Source organism: Nycticebus coucang, chromosome 18 (genome assembly GCF_027406575.1).
Source record: "Nycticebus coucang isolate mNycCou1 chromosome 18, mNycCou1.pri, whole genome shotgun sequence".
Classification (NCBI taxonomy): domain Eukaryota; kingdom Metazoa; phylum Chordata; class Mammalia; order Primates; family Lorisidae; genus Nycticebus; species Nycticebus coucang.
Genome location: NC_069797.1, coordinates 43,436,890 through 43,456,358, shown reverse-complemented (window position 1 = coordinate 43,456,358; position 19,469 = coordinate 43,436,890). Strand labels below are relative to the sequence as shown.

The 19,469-nt window shown below is 41.8% G+C and overlaps 1 protein-coding gene, 1 non-coding gene and 1 pseudogene across 2 annotated transcripts in view; 2 read left to right on the top strand and 1 right to left on the bottom strand.

Moving 5' to 3' along the window:
* The window catches only part of PPM1E (protein phosphatase, Mg2+/Mn2+ dependent 1E), a 196,642-nt gene that overhangs the window by 93,914 nt on the left and 83,259 nt on the right, over window positions 1-19,469 (top strand). The window lies entirely within an intron of this gene.
* Window positions 11,846-12,443, top strand: LOC128570172 (ubiquitin-conjugating enzyme E2 C-like; annotated as a pseudogene).
* On the bottom strand, window positions 15,735-15,841 carry LOC128571312 (U6 spliceosomal RNA). Its single transcript, XR_008375744.1, has one exon. It is a non-coding gene; the product is annotated as a U6 spliceosomal RNA (small nuclear RNA).

Below are 19,469 nucleotides of genomic sequence, written 5' to 3'. Positions count from 1 at the left end.
GATGGCACTTGGGTTGTTCCCACATCTTTGCAATTGTGAATTGTTCTGTTATAAACATTTGGGTGCAAGTGGTGGATCTACTTTTAATTCTTTGAGGTATCCCCATACAACTTTCCAGAGAGGTTTACTAGTATGCATTCCCACCAATAGGGTATAGTTCCTTTCTCTCCACATCCACACCAGCAACTGTTGTTTGGAGGAATAAAACTTACTGTGAGTAAGCCTCACTTTTGCTTGTTAGGTTGCAGACGTGGCCATATATCATTATGAGGAAAACTTTTCTCTAGGATTATGCATTGACTTCAGAAAGACTTAACCAATCTCTTAGGTTGAATCTTAACTCAATTTAGCTTTAGTAATTGCTTATTTTTTTAGTTTACATGCTAGTATTGTGTGTGCTATGCATATTCTGATTTTATTAAAATTAAAAGTTGAACGCCGGCTCAGCGCCTGTGGCTCAAGTGGCTAAGGCGTCAGCCACATACACCTGAGCTGGCAGGTTCGAATACAGCCTGGGCCCACCAAACAATGATGGCTGGGGGAAAAAAAAAATGACTGGGCGTTGCCATGTGCACCTGTAGTCCCAGCTACTTGGGAGGTGGAGACAGGAGAATCGCTTGAGCCTAGGAGTTGGAGGTTGCTGTGAGCTGTGATGCCACAGCACTCTACCCAGGGCGACAGCTTGAGGCTCTGTCTCAAAAAACAAAAAAATACAGTTGAATGCCTATAATCCCAGCACTCTGGGAGGCTGAGGTGGACAGATGGCCTGAGCTCATGGGTTTGAGACCATCCTGAAGAGGAGTGAGACCCTATCTCTAAAAATAGTTGGGCATTGTGGTGGGCTCCTGTAGTCCCAGCTACTTGGGAGGCTGAGGCAAGAGAATTGCTTGAGTCCAGGAGGTTGAGGTTGCTGTGAGCTATGATGCACTCTACCCAGGGCAACAAAATGAGACTGTGTCTCAAAAAAAATAAAGTTGAACTAGAAAAAGAAGACTTATCCAATTTCTTTTGTTTTCTTTCTTTTTCTTTTTTCTTTTGAGACAGTCTTGCTCCGTTGCTTTGGCAAGAGTGCAGTGGTATCATCATAGCTCACTGCAACTTCAAACTCCTGGGCACAGTGATCCTCCTCCTTTAGCGTCCCAAGTAGCTGGGACTACAGGCATGTACCACCACGCCTGGCTACATTTTCTATTTTTTGTAGAGATGGGAGTCTCATTCTTACTCAAGGTGGTCTCAAACTCCTGACCTCAAGCAATCCTCCCACCTTGGCCTCCCAGAGTGCTAGGATTACAAGTGTGAGCCACCATGTCTGGCCCGACTTATCCTATTTCTTGCCTAAACAATAAAGTGCAAGTGTTCTGTGTTGGTGGTGGGATGGGGTAGAAGAGTGGTTAGAGGAATTAAAGTCCCATCATTTGGTATTTCACAGAATCCCTTGTTTTCAGTCTATCTTACCTCTACTCTCTGTCCCACCTCTACTCTCTATCCTTAAGTTTAGAACATGCCTTTTCAGTTTCTTTAGAAAAAAAAAATGACTGTTCTCCCACCAGGGCTGGGCTATGTGCACTTAACGGCTGGCATTGTATGCCTAGTAATAGGGAAGGCAGTCAATGATTCATGTAGACTCTTATCCTGTTCTTCACTTTGTGCTTCTTCTTCATCCACTTGGTACTTACAAGTTCTGAGCCTTTCCCAGATTCTTTGGGAGTGAATTGACTTTCTTATCATCAGTGTTCACCTTTGCAGTTCCCTAAGATTATAGCTTTCTCCACCCTGATAAATCAGATACCATTCCTCTGTTCTCCCTTTTCCAAAAATGTATTGATACATTTTATCCACATACCATGTTCTCTCTTTTCTGTTTGGTTTGTCCTTGAGAATTTAAACCTTTTAAATTACTTTGCTATCATTTTGTAAAGGGAAGGAATAAATGCATATGCTAAATTTTAATAATTTTTTTGCCAGAAGTCTTAAGATGAATGTTATTTAAAAATACTTTATACTTAGCTATACTATTTAATTATGTAACGTACTGGCAACCCCTTGTACACCTCGAAAAAATAGTCCAGATTTCTTCATATAGATACAGCATCTGGCTGCCAGTATCACCCTGCAGGTCAGAGGATCCAATAGAAAGAGTTTGAATTCCCATAATCAGGACCAGTTCCTCTACCTATAGTTAATTTGCTGAACTTGACTTTTTCTGTCATTGTTAGGAACAGATTTTATTCTCCATAATTTCATCCCCCTCCCTTTTCCCTTTACTACCTCTAATTATTGGCATTCTTAAGGATTCTTCTTCTCTGACACAGAAGAAATATAAGGCCCCACCTTGGCAGACTCTAAGTATCCATACAATGAATTACTGTTAAGTAATAAAAAAAGAACATACTATTGATATGTGCTTCAATATCTATGAACAAACATCGTGTTAAGTGAAAGAAGCCAAATGCAAAAGGTTACATATTTATAAACTTATGTACATGAAATGTTCAGAAAAGGCAAATATTTGGAGACAGAAAGCAAGTTAGTGGTTGTCTGGGGCTAAGATAGCTGATGGTAGAAGAGGCTGTGCATGTGTGTGGGCATAGTATGTGGGAACTCTATACTTCCCACTCAATTTTGCTGTGAACCTAAAACTTTTCTAAAAAATAGTCTATTGAAGATGAGGCCAGGTGCAGTCGTTCACACCTATAATCCTAGCCCTTGGGGAGGCCCAGGTGGATGGATTGCTGAAACTCAGGAGTTTGAGACCAGCCCGAACAAAAGCAAGATCTGTTTTTATTAAAAATAAAAAATTTAGCCAGGCATTGTGGCTTCTGCCTGTAGTCCTAGCTACTTGGGAGGCTGAAGCAAGAGGATTGCTTGAGTCCAAGAATTTGAGGTTGCAGTGAGCTATGATAATGCCAGGGTGACACAGTGAGACTCTGTCTAAAAAAAAAAAAACTTCAAATGCAAGTAATTAACAAATAAAACTTAGGTTCACTTTCTAAAAAAAAAATTGTGATTCATAGGAGAAGGTCAAAATAGCAACATTAACAGAAGTTTGGAAGAAGTTGATTGTAACCCTCATGGATGACTTTGAAAGATTCAAGACTTAAATGGAAGAAGTAACCACAGATGTGATAGAAATAGCAAGAGAACTAGAATTAAAAGTAGAAACTGGCTTGGCGCTTGTAGCTCAGCGGCTAGGGCACCAGCCACATACACCAGAGCTGGTGGGTTTGAACCCGACCAGGCCTGCTAAACAACAATGACAACTACCACCAAAAGGTAGCCAGTGTTGTGGTGGGCACGTGTAGTCCTTGCTACTTGGGAGCTGAGGCAAGAGAATTACTTAAGCCCAAGAGTTTGGGGTTGTTGTGAGCTATGACACTGTGGCACTCTACCGAGGGCGACATAGTGAGATGAAACTCTGTCTTAAAAAAAAAAGTGGGCGGCGCCTGTGGCTCAGTGAGTAGGGCGCCGGCCCCATATGCCGAGGGTAGCAGGTTCAAACCCAGCCCCGGCCAAACTGCAACAAAAAAATAGCTGGGCGCTGTGGCGGGCGCCTGTAGTCCCAGCTACTCGGGAGGCTGAGGCAAGAGAATTGCTTAAGCCCAGGAGCTGGAGGTTGCTGTGAGCTGTGTGATGCCACAGCACTCTACCAAGGGCCATAAAGTGAGACTCTGTCTCTACAAAAAAAAAAAAAAAAAGTGTAACCTGAAGATATGACTGAATTGCTGTAACCGCATGATAAAACTTCAACAGATAAGGAGTTGCTTCTTATGGATGAGCAAAGAAAGTGGTTTCTTGAGGTGGAATCTGCTCCTGGTAAAGAGGATGTGAACATTATAGAAATGAGGACAGAGAATTTAGAATATTAGGTAATCTTAATTGATAAAACAGCAGAGTTTGAGAGGATTGACTCCAATATTGAAAGAAGTTCTGCAGGGAGGCGCCTGTGGCTCAGTGAGTAGGGCGCCGGCCCCATATGTCAAGGGTGGCGGGTTCAAACCCAGCCCCGGCCAAACTGCAACAAAAAAATAGCCGGGCGTTGTGGCGGGCGCCTGTAGTCCCAGCTGCTCGGGAGGCTGAGGCAACAGAATCGCGTAAGCCCAAGAGTTAGAGGTTGCTGTGAGCCGTGTGACGCCATGGCACTCTACCCGAGGGCGGTACAGTGAGACTCTGTCTCTACAAAAAAAAAAAAAAAAGAAAGAAGTTCTGCAGATAAAATGCTACCAAACAGCATTGCCTGGTACAGGGAAATCTTTTGTGAAAGGAAGAGTCAGTAGATGTGGCAGACTTCATTGTTGTCTTATTTTAAGAACTTGCCAGTTACCTCAACCTTTTGCAGTCACCAGCTTGATCAGTCGGAAGCCATCAACATCAAGGCAAGAAAGGCCGGGTGTGATGGCTCATGCCTGTAATCCTAGCATTTTGGGTGGGAAGCTGAGGTGGGTGGATTGCCTGAGCTCATGGGTTTGAGACCAGCCTGAGCCAGACTGAGATTGCTTTTTCTAGATTATGCTTATTTCAACTTTATTATATAGGGCATACAGTGTACCAGGCATTATTCTAAGCTCTTAATATAAATATAAACAGAAATGCAGTATATATCTCACAAGTACCCGATGAGGTAAATATTATTTTCTCTATGTTACAAATGAGGAGAATGAGACTAGATTCAGGGACCTGCCCAAGGTCACATAGCCAGTCATTTGATTCCAAAATTCACCACCACATTATGCCACTTCTTTATATCTTGTTTATAAATGCATAAATTTTTCTGCCATGTTTTCATCTAATTAATGTCTTTGATTCTTGGTTCTTTCTCAAAGTTTGATATGGTTTAATCAAAGGGAAAATTTTTCACTAGAAATATTATCGGGTGGTGCCTGTGGCTCAAGGAGTAGGGCGCCGGTCCCATATGCCGGAGGTGGCGGGTTCAAACCTAGCCCCAGCCAAAAACCAAAAAAAAAGAAAAAAAAGGAAATATTATCATCATCAAAAACACAAATATAGCGTATAGCACAGTGGTTATGGGGCCGGCCACATGCACTGAGGGTGGTGGGTTTGAACCTGGCCCGGGTCAGTTAAACAACAATGACAACTGCAACAGCCAAAAAAAAAAAAATAGCTGGGCATTTTGGTGGGCACCTGTAGTCCCACATACTTGGGAGGCTGACGCAAGAGAATCACTTAAGTGCAAGAGTTGGAGGTTGCTGTGAGCTATGATGCCACGACACAAGGGCAACATAGTGAGACTCTGTCTCAAAAAAAAAAAGCACAAATACCGGCTGGATATGGTGGCTTACACCTGTAATCCTAGCCTTCTAGGAGGCCAAAGTGGGTGGATCTCCTGAGCTCAGGAGTTAGAGACCAGCCTGAGCAAGATCAAGACCCCATCTCTACTAAAAATAGAAAAATTAGCCAGGTATGGTGGCAGGTACCTGTAGTCCCAGCTACTCATGGAGGCTGAGGCAAGAGGATCGCTTGAGCCCAAGTTTGGGGTTGCTGTGAGCTGTGACATGACAGCACTGTACCCAGGGCTACTGATTGAGACTGTCTCAAAAAAAAAAAAAAGGGGGCGGCACCTGTGGCTCAAGGAGTAGGGCGCCGGTTCCATATGCCGGAGGTGGCGGGTTCAAACCCAGCCCCGGCCAAAAACCACAAAAAAAAAAACTAAACTAAAAACCCCTACAATTATGATCAACAGGAGCCACCACCATGGCATTAATTAATGAATCAAGAAACCAAACTACCAATGTTTATCCCTTTTTGAACAAATTACATTGTATTTGTTTATAATGTAACTACTGAAGGTTTTCTATAAAAAATTTAAAAATGAATCTGAAATCTCATTTTTAATAACTGCAAATTATTCCTGTTTTGGAATATAGCGTAATATTTCAGGCAACTAATTATATTGTGCCATAATGGACATTAAAATACTTTTCCAAATTGTAGAAGGTGAGAAAGGATGGAGAAAAAATGAGAAAATACTATGTACATACAGTTATAAATGTAGTTGTTCATTTATATACATAGTTTAATGATGGTCTGAAATCTCGGACTTTGCTGTAAGTGTAAGAATTTTTCCCTTCTCACTGGTAAGATAGTGGCAGTCAAATTAGTTTGTTACAGAGATGTTTGTGGGAGAAAAAGATGATGAATGACAATTTTTTTCTTTCTGTAAGCTTTTCAACTAAACCAGCAATGCTGTGTTATATGGATTTAGAATGTTAGGAATCCTTTAGCCTTTTGTTTTGTTTTTTAAATAAAATATACCAATTAAGTATCTACATTTAGTCTAACATGTGGGATGTGAAGCATTTCCCAAAGGAGTCATCAATCTCTGTCTATGGATAGGCTTTCCTAGGGAACACTTAATGAAATTGCTTTTTCTCCTGACTCCATCAGATATTTTGTTTTTAGTCCCTAAATCTAAATTATAAATTTATCCTGGAATATTATACTTCCTATGATGATGAACTTATTGGCAGCAACAATCAACTCTGCCTATAAAGTCATCATTGTTTTGATTTCAAAGAAAAACATTTTAGGGCAGCGCCTGTGGCTCAGTTGGTAGGGCGCCGGCCCCACATACCGAGGGTGGCGGGTTCAAACCCAGCCCCGGCCAAACTGCAACCAAAAAAAAAATAGCCGGGCGTTGTGGCGTGCGCCTGTAGTCCCAGCTACTCGGGAGGCTGAGGCAAGAGAATCGCTTGAGCCCAGGAGTTGGAGGTTGCTGTGAGCTGTGTGAGGCCACGGCACTCTACTGAGGGCCATAAAGTGAAACTCTGTCTCCACAAAAAAAAAAAAAAAAGAAAAGAAAAACATTTTAGACTTTCAAAATGCAACCATTTTATTTATTTATTTTTTTAGAGACAGAATCTCACTTTATCGCCCTCGATAGAGTGCTATGGCATCACAGCTCATAGCAACCTCCAACTCCTGGGCTTAGGTGATTCTCTTGCCTCAGCCTTCCAAGTAGCTGGCACTACAGTCGCCTGCCACAATGCCCAGCTATTTTTTTTGTTGCAGATTGGCAGGGGCCGGGTTTGAACCTGCCACCCTCGGTATATAGGCCGGCGCCCTACCCACGGAGCTTACAGGCACCACCCTCAAAATGCAACCATTTTAATCATTCTACTTTTAGGTATTGGGAGGCACAAAAAATATAAATAATGAGCAATGGAAATGTTTATTAAAGTATATTAGAAACATAAGTCCATATTGTCATGTTTAGTTGGATAATACCATAATTCATATACATAAGAAGTATAAAATTATTAACATTTTATTTCCTATAAATTAAATTACATCTGACTTTGAAGTGTCCTGCCTGGTAAGATGGAGATTCATATCAGTCCCTAGAATGCATCTCCTTTCCTTTCCTTCCTTTGTCTTCTCCATCCAAAGAGTAGCACAAGCGTCTAAGCAACTCTCAGAAGGAAAGAATACAAGGGGATGAGCTCACTTATCTAGAGTTTATCATGGTCATAATCAATATCCTTATTGAAGTCCCTGTACGTCCTTAAAGTCAGATGATGCTACTGATTTTTGATCAAGCTTGGGCATGAGAGTTGTGCTGAATTTGAGCCCCCAGTACGTGGAGTCTAGCTTCCCAAAGTGCTCAGTGTAGCCATTCTCCTTTGAGATCTTGCCATTTCTTTAGAGCAGAGCCAGGGAATAAGATTCAGGTCACTAGTATCCCTGGTATTGCCCTATTCTTTCTAATTTGGGCAAGTTGGGTTTAAGAGGCTCTTTCCCAGTCTTCCGTACTGTTCTCAGAGCCTTTGCCTTTATTTCAAGCTTCCAGAAAAAAAAGGTTAAAGGGCAGATTCTCTATAAATAATTTGTGCTTTCCACTCAGTAACTCAAATCTTCCATAAATTATGAAGCCTGAAGACATGGTTATGCCTTTAGAATGAGGAAAAGGAAAAATAAATGGAGACCACAATGGAAATAAAAATCTTAATAAGTTGCCCTGCCACAAACAGACATGTACACCCACAGAAATAAACATGCACTTCTTTCTTTCTGCCTTGTTTTAACTTCTGAGTTGTTCTGTTTTTATCGAGCACTCGTAGGAGCAGGCTTTATTTATTTTTTTATTTAAGATAGTCTCACTATGTCACCCTGGGTAGAGTGCTGTGGCATCACAGCTCACAGCAACTTCAAACTCCTCAGCTTAAGCAATTCTCTTGCCTCAGCCTCCCAAGTAGCTGGGACTACAGGCACCCACCACAATACCTGGCTATTTTTTTTTTGTAGTTGTCATTGTTGTTTAGCAGAGCCGGATTGGGTTTGAAGCTGCCAGCCCCTGTGTGTCCGGCGCCCTAACCCCTGAACTATGGGCATTGCCAAGAGCAGGCTTTAGATTATTATAGATGAATCTTAGAGTAATCTCTGTTTCGGAATAATGGAGACCTAAATAATAAAATGAACGACTTGGATATTATATTCATTTCTCACTTGCTATGAAAGCCAGACTAAAGCATTGTTCTTCCCAGCCCTGCCAATTATTAAAAAATTAATATTTTCCAAATAAAAAATATCATTATAGGGGACTTTCAATAGACATTAAAGAATAGCAAGTAACACAGATCTATGAATCATAAAACCCAAATCTGGTAGTATTAGCATGACTTTTACTTGAATTTAAAATAATTTTAAGAACACTCAATCATTATTAAGGTATATACTATTCTAAAAGCTGAGATAGAGAAAAAAATTAAATATGATAATGTCCTTACCTTAAAACAGTGTTTCTCAACTTTCCTAATGCCTTGGCCCTTTAATACAGTTCCTGTGGGTTGCGACCCACAGGTTGAGAACCGCTTCTGTAAAGGATCGTGCAGGTAGAAATGACTAAATTAAGAATTATAGGGCGGCGCCTGTGGCTCAGTCAGTAAGGCACCGGCCCCATATACCGAGGGTGGCAGGTTCAAACCCCGCCCTGGCCAAACTGCAACCAAAAAAATAGCCGGGCGTTGTGGCGGGCGCCTGTAGTCCCAGCTACTCGGGAGGCTGAGGTAAGAGAATCGCCTAAGCCCAGGAGTTGGAGGTTGCTGTGAGCTGTGTGAGGCCACGGCACTCTACCAAGGGCCATAAAGTGAGACTGTGTCTCTACAAAAAAAAAAAAAAAAAAAGAATTATAGTATAATAAATAAAAGAGATACTGTAAATACGTATAAGTGGATGGAAAGAAGTCAAAGAAGTCTTCCTGAAGAAGGTAATGCTGTAACTGAGTATTTTAGAGCCCAGTAAGGGTTGTTGACTTAACTAGAAAAGAAAATAGGGATGTTAAAGCTGAGGAAATGGCATCTGTGAGGTTGTATTAAAACAAAATAACATATATCATGTCTATCTTTACAGTGTAAATGCAGATGGCTGGAGCAAAGGGTGTCTAGAAGAATGAGTTGAAGGCAGAAAGACAGCATGGGCCAGATAGCTAAGTTAAGGTGTTTGGGGATCTTTTGCTCTTCGTTCCAACAATTTCACCATTGAAGACTCTAGAGAAATAAAACCTGGAAAAACTTTATTATAATCCTTCCCTTTACTACTTTTTTTTTTTTTTTTTTTTTGAGACAGAGTCTCACTTCGTCACCCTCAGTAGAGTACCGTAGCATGGCATCATAGCTCACAATAACCTCAAACTCCTGGGCTCAAGAGATCCTCTTGCCTCAGCCTGCCAAGTAGTAGATTACAGACATCTGCCACAACACACAACTATTTTTATACAGGGTCTCACTATTGGTCAGGCTGGTAGCTGGGACTACAGGCCCTGCCACGATACCCAACTATTTTTAGAGACAGAGTCTCTTGCTCAGGCTGGTCTCAAACTCCTGAGCTCAGGCAATCCACTAGCCTTGACCTCCCAGAGTGCTAGGACTACACGCATGAGCCACCACACCCAGACCCTTCCCTTTACTACTTTGTTAAGTTTACCTTAACTTTTATATGGTTAATTGTAAGTTCCTATAGTGCTGTCCCACGGAGAAAATATCTCTTAGTACCATAATGATACCCAAGTAATAGTGACTTTGATATTTTATCTTGTTACTAATTGTATATTACTTTTTATTATATGTAATTCAGTTCCAGTGCATTAATACTGGCATATGTATTATTATTATTTTTTTTTTTTTTGTAGAGACAGGGTCTCACTGACCGCCCTCGGGTAGAGTGCCGTGGCGTCACACGGCTCACAGCAACCTCTAACTTTTGGGCTTATGCGATTCTCTTGGCATATGTATTATTAAGTAATTGAAATAATGGTGGTGTTACTCATGGAAAGAGAGAAAAGAGTGATGAAAGGCAGTTAAAAGAATGATTTTTATTGAAATAATAAACAAGATTAATTATAAACCTACACTATGTGCCTAGAAAAAAACAACTTTTGGGCGGCACCTGTGGCTCAAGGAGTAAAAAGAAAGAAAGAAAAAACAAACTTTTTCCTCTACTATTCTTTTTTTTTTTGCAGTTTTTGGCCAGGGCTGGGTTTGAACCCACAACCTCCTGCATATGGGTCTGGCGCCCTACTCCTTTGAGCCACAGGCGCTGCCCTGCCTTAATAGTACTAAGTACTATTCTTAGTACTTCACTTTTAACACCAGATATGTTAGGGGTTTCTCCCACACAAAGCAGTTCTCCAATTCTCTACAGACACCCACTGGGTGTCCTGTAATTTAATTCTGACACTAACCAGAATTAGTACAGACTCAGTCCCACAGACTGCCCCCACTTCAGATGCCAGTTTTAAGTAGTAGATCCCTACGTTACCGACAATTTCTGTCTGACTAGGCTACAAATTGAAGGTTCTTAATACCCTCTTCTAGAGTTTGATAATTTGCTAGAGTAGCTCAACAGAACCAGGAAAACAGTATACATACTGTCTTGCCAGTTTATTCTAAAAGTGTATATATATGTATTTTTAAATTTCAGATTAATATAAGGGTACATAACAATCAGGTTACGTTGTTTGTATTTGTTAGGTAAAGTCCAAGTTGTAGTTAAGCCCTTCACCCAGAAGGTTTGCCGTATACTCCTACATTGTACCCATTAGGTGAGAGGTTACCAAACTCCCCACCTCCTTTGCTCTTGAATTTGATTGTATTTTTCTCTCATGTAGGTGTATAGTTTTTCATCTACTAGTTTTGTATTAGTATCAAGTATATTGAATGCTTGCTTTTCCATTCTTGTGATACTTTATTTAAAAGACAGTTCTCTAAATTCTTCCAGGTAAATACAGAAGATGTAAAGTCTCCATTTTTCTTAATGGCTGAATAGTATTCCATGGTATACATATACCATAATTTATTAATCATAGGTTGTTTCCACATCTTGGCAATTGTGAATTGAGCTGAATAAACATTCTAGTACAAATGTCCTTATGGTAAAATATTTTTTTTTTCTTCTGGGTAGATACCTAGTAGTGGGATTGTGGGATCAAATGAAAGGTCTATTTTAGCTCTTTTAAAAGAATATATTAATAACTCAGGAGCAGCCAGATGGAAGAGAGGTATAGTACAAGGTATGAGGAAAGGGTACAGAGCTTCCACACCCTCTTTGGGTACACCAACCTCTCAATACCTTGGTGTATTCAGCAATCCAAAAGCTCTTTGAATTTTGTTGTTTGGGTTTTTATGGAGGCTTCTTTATGTTCATAGGTTTGACTAAACTGCTGGCTATTAGTGGCTAAAAGTTCCAACACTCTACTCACTTGGTTGTTTCACCTGGCAATCAGGGAATAATTAGCCTATCCCTAGGCTAATTAGGATGCCCCAGGCTCCAGTCATTCATTCATTCAAAAATCACCTTAGAGATACCAAAGGTTTTAAGAGCTGTGGGCCAGCAAATGGCAGAAACCACATACATTTGCAGTTGTGGCCCTATTTTCCAGAGTTCTTATCTCCCTACCAGACCTGCCCCGATAGCCTTCCCAAACCTCAACCCAGCTGATGCCAACATCACAGTGGCCCATAAAGGAGCCAAGCCCAGCAGGGGTGCCGCTTGGGACCCCATGGGCAAAAGGCTGTATACAGCATGAGCTAATGACCCTCATATTGTCTAGTGACAAATGCCCTCCTTGAATCAGACAACCTTTTCAAATGGGTAGGGACCATCCATGGAGCAGCTGGCACATTATATGAGGACCCGAAGTATAAGCTCTCCATAGAGTTCCCCACAGTGAAGTTCCTCATGCCCTGCTACACCCAAGTGTGGACACCCAGGGTAATATCTGCCTGGACATCCTGAAGAACAAGTGGTCTGCCCTATATGGTGTCAGGACCACCTTGCTTTACAGCCAGAACCCAACATCACAGCTTTTGAACACACATGCTGCACAGCTCTGTAAAAACCCCACAGCTTTTAATAAGTACCTGCAAGAAACCTGCTCAAACCAGGTATCCAGCCCAAGCCCTGACCCAGACTATTCAGCCTCCTGTCTTTAACTATGGTATTATTTTTGTTTTGTTTCTGTTTTTTAAATTAAGTCTCTGGTTGAACCATTGTGATATATATTAAATAAACACATTCTGGCTAAACAAACAAACCAAAGAAACTATATACAGTAGAACCTCCATAGTTGACCACCCCCCTATACTGATCCCCTCCTTAAGTTGACCTAATTAATAGACCAGACTTGCACCACATGTACCTAGCAATAAAGTAGGCCTAGTTCTTTATGTTGATCACCTCTGTCTATTGAGCATTTTGTTACAGTCCCTTGGGTGGTCAATTTACAGAGATTCTACTGTATATGTTTTTTATTTTATTTTTTTATCCCACCTGTTAGACCATGTGGGATGTATATATTTTTTATTGTCATACTATAAAAATGACAAAATTTATGTGTATACTTGAGAATTATTTTTATTTATTTGTTTTTTTGGTAGAGACAGAGTCTCACTTTATCGCCCTTGGTAGAGTGCCGTGGCGTCACAGAGCTCACTGCAACCTCCAACTCCTCTTGCCTCGCCTCCCGAATAGCTGGGACTTCAGGCACCTGCCACAACACCCAGCTATTTTTTTGTTGCAGTTCAGCCGGGGCCGGGTTTGAACCTGCCACCCTCAGTATATGGGGCCAGTGCCCTACCCACTTAGACACAGGTGCCGCCCTTGAAAATTATTTTTGAGGAATTATTCTGCCCTAACCACTTGTTAAAACTTTTCTCTAGTTAGCTATGTCAACCTACAATAAGTTACAGAATGACTCTCCAAAGCAAACAGTTTATTTGGGAATAGCAGGAGACTGTAATCCTGGTTATGTGTGCTATGATGGATCTTAGGCATATCAGAGGGGTGTGTTGGGGCAAAAGGGAGATTTTTAAGACAAAGAGAAAAAAATCCACACATCTTGCTTTGAAACAAAGTCTGTAGATCACAAAAGCTCATTGTAGGAGTTGGCATTTGTTCATTGGTGGAGATAGCCATTCCTAGGTAAGCATTCCTGTGTAGGCAGCCTCCCTGGAACACTGAAATTTTGAGGAAGTTTTTGCAATAAGTCCTTTTACTGGTCTATGTGCAGGAATGTCTTGTGATAAGACCTGGTACAGGTACTTTTGCATGAGTGCTCCCCTTTATGGTCTTGGGACTCCATTTCGGTAGGGGTTTGACATAGTAACTACATTTTGGTACGGTAGCTTTCACGTACAGTTTCTTTACAGCCTACCTTTTATTTACTATATTACAGATAATAATGCATTCTATAGCCTAATAAATACCAGTATATCTTGGGTGCTGTAGTATATTTGAAACAACTTGTTCATACATATAGGGATATGATTCATTGATACTCAGGAGCAATTTTTTAAAAATAAAACTCAGGATAATAAAAATTAAAAAAAAAATTTTTTTTTTGAGACATAGCCTCATTCTATTGCCCTAGACTAGAGTGCCTTGGCGTCAGCTTAGCTCACAGCAACCTCAAACTCCTGAGTTCAAGTCCCTGAGTAGCTGGGACTATAGGCTCCCTTCACAATGCCCGTCTATTTTTTGTTACTTTTAGTAGACACCAGATCTCACTCATGCTCAGGCTGGTCTCAAACTCCTCAGCTCAAGCAATCCACCCAGCTGGGCCTCCCAGAGTGCTAGGATTACAGGTGTGAGCCACCATGCCCAGCCTATTTCTCCTTTTTACATCAGCTTACTGTAACATATTGCATGCTATTGACTTGCTTGGTACGTATTTACAAATCAACTTGAAGTTGTCTTTGTAGAAATGTTATTGCTTAACTATACTTAACATACAGATTAACCTTCCCAGGCACTCAACAATAATGCCAAGGCAATCAGTGGCATGAGTATAGCTCACTACAGTCTCAACCTCCTAGGCTCTACCAATATAAAAATATGCCGAATTTGCTAACATTTATTTAAAATTCTCTTCTCCCATTCTTGTTAACAGACATCTGTGAAACTGGATCCCTATTATAAATATTATATAAACACGCAAACATAGTGACACTTTAAATATACATTACCTCCTATGAATTGCATTGTCATCAGTCCAACATAAATTCGATAAATGAGCAAGAAGTAATCTCGTCTGTCACAACGAAAACTTTTAAAAAAAAACTTTAAGCTCTTCTTTTCCCCCCTTTCCTCACTTTCTTTGTTCCCCTTTCTTGAAGAGCTCAAACCAAAAGCCATTAAGTAAGGCCAAACAAATTGGGCATCCTCCCATAGGTGTGGGATAGGGTGGTGACCCAGAATCATTTGGAGTCTGAACAGAGAGGGAGCAGTGAGGCACAGGGTGTTGGTGAAGGGAGTATCCATGTAGAAGGGTAATTTGATGTAGGATGTTGAGAATGTCTGTGTGGGAGATTATCTATGTAGTAAGGTGGCCCAAATGGAATGAGGAAAGCATCTGTGTAAGAGGGTGGCCTGGCATGGATAGAAAGATGTTTGTGTGAGGTTACGGAAGCAGCAGTTCTATCCTTTTGTGGGATGTCAGAGCCTAAATGAGGTGAGGAAGATATCCACATGGGAGCATCTTCTTAGCATAAAAACAGAGCTTGAATTATGTGAAGAGGGTATCCATGTGAGAAGGTATCCTAGCATTGATATTCAGAGCCCAAGTGGATCGCGGAAGAGTGATGCTGGCCAAGAAATGGCAACGCTTAGCTCTTGAGTGCCTGGTAGGTTTGAGAAACAGTGGCAGTGTGCTTATAAAGACGTGAGTGATGGGGATAGTTAGGGCTAAGAGTTGGGGAGTAGAGAGAATAACTGGATTATTTAGGGCCTCATAGACCATTGTTGGAACTTTGCTTTTGAGAGAGACATAATTTTCTTTTTTTTTTAAAATTTATTTATTTTTATTGTTAAATCATAGCTGTGTACATTAGTGCAATCGCCTGTACCCATTCTAAGATGTACCATAGATGTGGCCCCACCGATTACCCTCCCCCCACCAAAACCTCCCCCCTCCCTTCCCCTTCCTTGGCCCTTTCCCCATAGTCTTGTGCTATAGCTGGGTTATAGTCTTCATGTGAAAGCTATAATTTAGCTTCATAGTAGGACTGAGTACATTGGATACTTTTTCTTCCATTCCTGAGATACTTTGCTAAGAAGAGTATGTTCCAGCTCCATCCATGTAAACATGAAAGAGGTAAAGTCTCCATCTTTCTTTAAGGCTGCATAGTATTCCATGGTATACATGTACCACAATTTACTAGTCCATTTGTGGGTTGATGGGCACTTGGGCTTCTTCCATGACTTAGCAATTATGAATTGGGCTGCAAAAAAATATGGAACGCTTCACGAATTTGCGTGTCATCCTTGTGCAGGGGCCATGCTAATCTTCTCTGTATCGTTCCAATTTTAGTATATGTGCTGCCGAAGCGAGCACGAGAGAGACATAATTTGACTCACATTTTTCTTCCTAATTTTTTTATTATGAAAATTTCCAAATGTTTGAAAAAGTCGAAAAAATAGTACAGTGAGTGTCCGTTGCCCACTCTTAATTTCAACATCATTAACATTTTTGCCTTGTTATATTTATCTATCTGCCTTTTTTTTTTTTTTTTGAGACAGAGTCTCTCTATATCGCCCTTGGTGGAGTGCTATGACATCACAGTCTCACAGTAACTTCCAACTCTTGGGCTTAAGCGATTCTCTTGCCTTAGCCTCCCAAGTAGCTGGGACTACAGGCACCTACCACAAATGTCTGGCTATTTTTTGTTGCGGTTGCCATTGTGGTTTAGCTGGCCTGGGCCGGGTTCGAACCTGCCACCCTCAGTGTATGTGGTGCCAAGCCTACCTGCCTATTTGTGCTAAACCATTTGCAAGTAAGTTACAGGTATCACATACTTCATCTCTAAAAATAAGGATATTCTTTTTTTTTTTTTTTTTGTAGAGACAGAGTCTCACTGTACCGCCCTCGGGTAGAGTGCCGTGGCGTCACACGGCTCACAGCAACCTCTAACTCTTGGGCTTATGCGATTCTCTTGCCTCAGCCTCCCGAGCAGCTGGGACTACAGGCGCCCGCCACAATGCCCGGCTATTTTTTTGTTGCAGTTTGGCCGGGGCTGGGTTTGAACCCGCCACCCTCGGCATATGGGGCCGGCACCCTACTCACTGAGCCACAGGCGCCGCCCAGGATATTCTTTTTTTTTAATCTTTTTTTTTGCTGAAAGGAGACAAGATTTGGAGATTTATGTTATTTAATGATTAGATTTCTACCTAGCACATAAAAAGTTAAATATTAAAGGATTGTTTAAAACAATGGTTCTCAACCTGTGGGTCGCAACCCCTTTGTAACAATGAAAATACATCCTGCATATCAAATATACATTACGATTCATAACAGTAGCAAAATTACAGTTATCAAATATACATTACAATTCATAACAGTAGCAAAATTACAGTTATGAGGTAGCAACAAAAATAATTTTATGGTGGGGGTCACCACAACATGAGGAACTGTATTAAAGGGATGTGGCGTTAGGAAGGTTGAGAACCACTGGTTTAAAACATAAATGTAACCCAGGTTTGTTTTAGGAAAAAAAAAAAGAAATAACCAGTTGTCAAAATCTACCACACTGGCGGCGCCCTTAGCTCAGTTAGCAGGGCACCAGCCGCATACACCTAGGCTGGTAGGTTTGAACCCAACCCAAGCCACTTAAAGCAACAATGACAACTGCAACATAAAAATAGCCAGGTGTCGTGGCCGGCACCTGTAGTCCCAGCTACTTGGGAGGCTGAGACAACAGAATCGCTTAAGCCTAAGAGATTGAGGTTGCTGTGAGCTGTGACGTCACAACATTCTACCCAGGGTGACAGCTTGAGACTCAGTCTCAAAAAAAAAAAAAAAAAAAAAAAATTCGGGCAGCCCCTGTGGCTCAGTGGGTAGGACACCGGCCCCATATACTAAGGGTGGCGGGTTTGAACCCAGCCCCAGCCAAACTGCAACAAAAAAATAGCCGGGCATTGTGGTGGGTGCCTATAGTCCCAGCTACTCGGGAGGCTGAGGCAAGAGAATCGCGTAAGCCCAAGAGCTGGAGGTTGTTATGAGCTGTGATGCCACAACACTCTACTGAGGGCAACAAAGTGAGACTCTGTCTCTAAAAAAAAAAAAGAGCATGAATTTCATATGAAATTCTCATCCAACCCTTCCCACCTGAGTAAGTTTAGGCAAGTCATTTAATTTGTCTTCCTTATATTATGTCCATTTCACAACTTGAAGAAATTAGTCTTCAAGGTTGGGCTATAGAGGGAATGGACTACAGCTGGCATGACACTCTGTACGTTACAGGTGTGGGGAAGATGCTGTCAACAGCTAATTGCCGTCCCTTCTTCCTTATAGGTAGCAGCAAACATGTTCTAGATTCAGTCCCCATAGGGCATGATTGTTAGGCAGAAACACTATTTTAAAAACTTAGTTTTAGTGGGCGGCGCCTGTGGCTCAGCGGGTAGGGCGCCGGCCCCACATGCCGAGGGTGGTGGGTTCAAACCCGGCCCCGGCCAAACTGCAACAAAAAAATAGCCGGGCGTTGTGGCGGGCGCCTGTAATCCCAGCTACTTGGGAGGCTGAGGCAAGAGAATCGCCTAAGCCTAGGAGTTGGAGGTTGCTGTGAGCTGTGTGACGCCACGGCACTCTACCAAGGGTGATAAAGTGAGACTCTGTCTCTACAAAAAAAAAAAAAAAACTTAGTTTTAGGGTTTTTTTTTTCTTTTTTTGTAAGACAGAGTCTCACATTGTTGCCCTCTGTAGAGTGCAATGAAATCATAGCTCACAGCAATCTCAAACTCTTGGGCTCAAGTGATTCTCTTGCTTCAGCCTCCTGAGTAGCTGGGACTATAGGCGGCCACTACAAAGCCCGGATATTTAAAAAAAAAAAAAAAAAAAGCCTGAGGGTGGCGCCTATGGCTCATTGGGTAGGGCGCTGGCCCCATATACCGAGGATGGTGGGTTTGAACACAGCCCCGGCCAAACTGCAACAAAAAATAGCTGGGCATTGTGGCAGGCGGCTATAGCCCCAGCTACTTGGGAGGCTGAGGCAAGAGAATCACCTAAGCCCAGGAGTTGAAGGTTGCTGTGAGCTGTGATGCTAGAGCACTCTACCGGCACTGTCCTCTATTACTGAGGGCAATAAAGTGAGACTCTTGTTTCTAAAAATAAATAAATAAATAAAAGCCTGGCTTTTTTTTAGAGACAGGGTCTGGTTCTTGCTCAGGCTGGTCTTGAACTCGTGAGCTCAAGCAATCTACTGTCTTGGCCTCCCAGAGTGCTGGGATTATAGGCTTGAGCCACAAGGCCTGGCCGCCTTTTTTTTTTTTGGCTCGGCACCTGTGGCTCAACAGCTAAGTTGCCAGCCACATACACCTGAGCTAGCGGGTTTGAATCCAGCCCAGGCCCGCCAAACAACTATGACAGCTGCAACCAAAAAATAGCCAGGTGTTGTGACAGGTGCCTGTAGTCCCAGCTACTTGGGAGGCGGAGGCAGGAGAATCGCTTGAGCCCAGGAGTTGGAGGTTGCTGTGAGCTGTGATGCCACAGCACTCTACCCAGGATGACAGCTTGAGGCTCTGTCTCAAAAAAAAAAAAATAGCCAGGCATTGTGGCAGGCACTTGTAGTCCCAGTTACTTGGGAGGCTGAGGCAAGAGAATCCTTAAGCCCAAGAGTTTGAGGTTGCTGTGAGCTGACACCACGGCACTCTACTGAGGGTGACATACTGAGACTCTGTCTCAAAAAAAAAAAAAAAGAATAATGCTATAGGACATTTGTATTGAAAAATTATTATAGTATGAAAAATGCATTGGGTGAGAATTTACCACTCTAGAAAATGAGTAACTTGTTGCTAGGGTCTTTTTTTTTTTGAGACAGTAACCTCAAACTCCTGGGATTAAGTGATACTCTTGCCTAAGCTTTCCAAGTAGCTGGAAGTACAGGTGCCCACCACACTGCTTGGATAGTTTTTTCCATTTTTGGTAGAGACAGGGTCTTGCTCTTACTCAGGCCGATCTCAAACTCCTG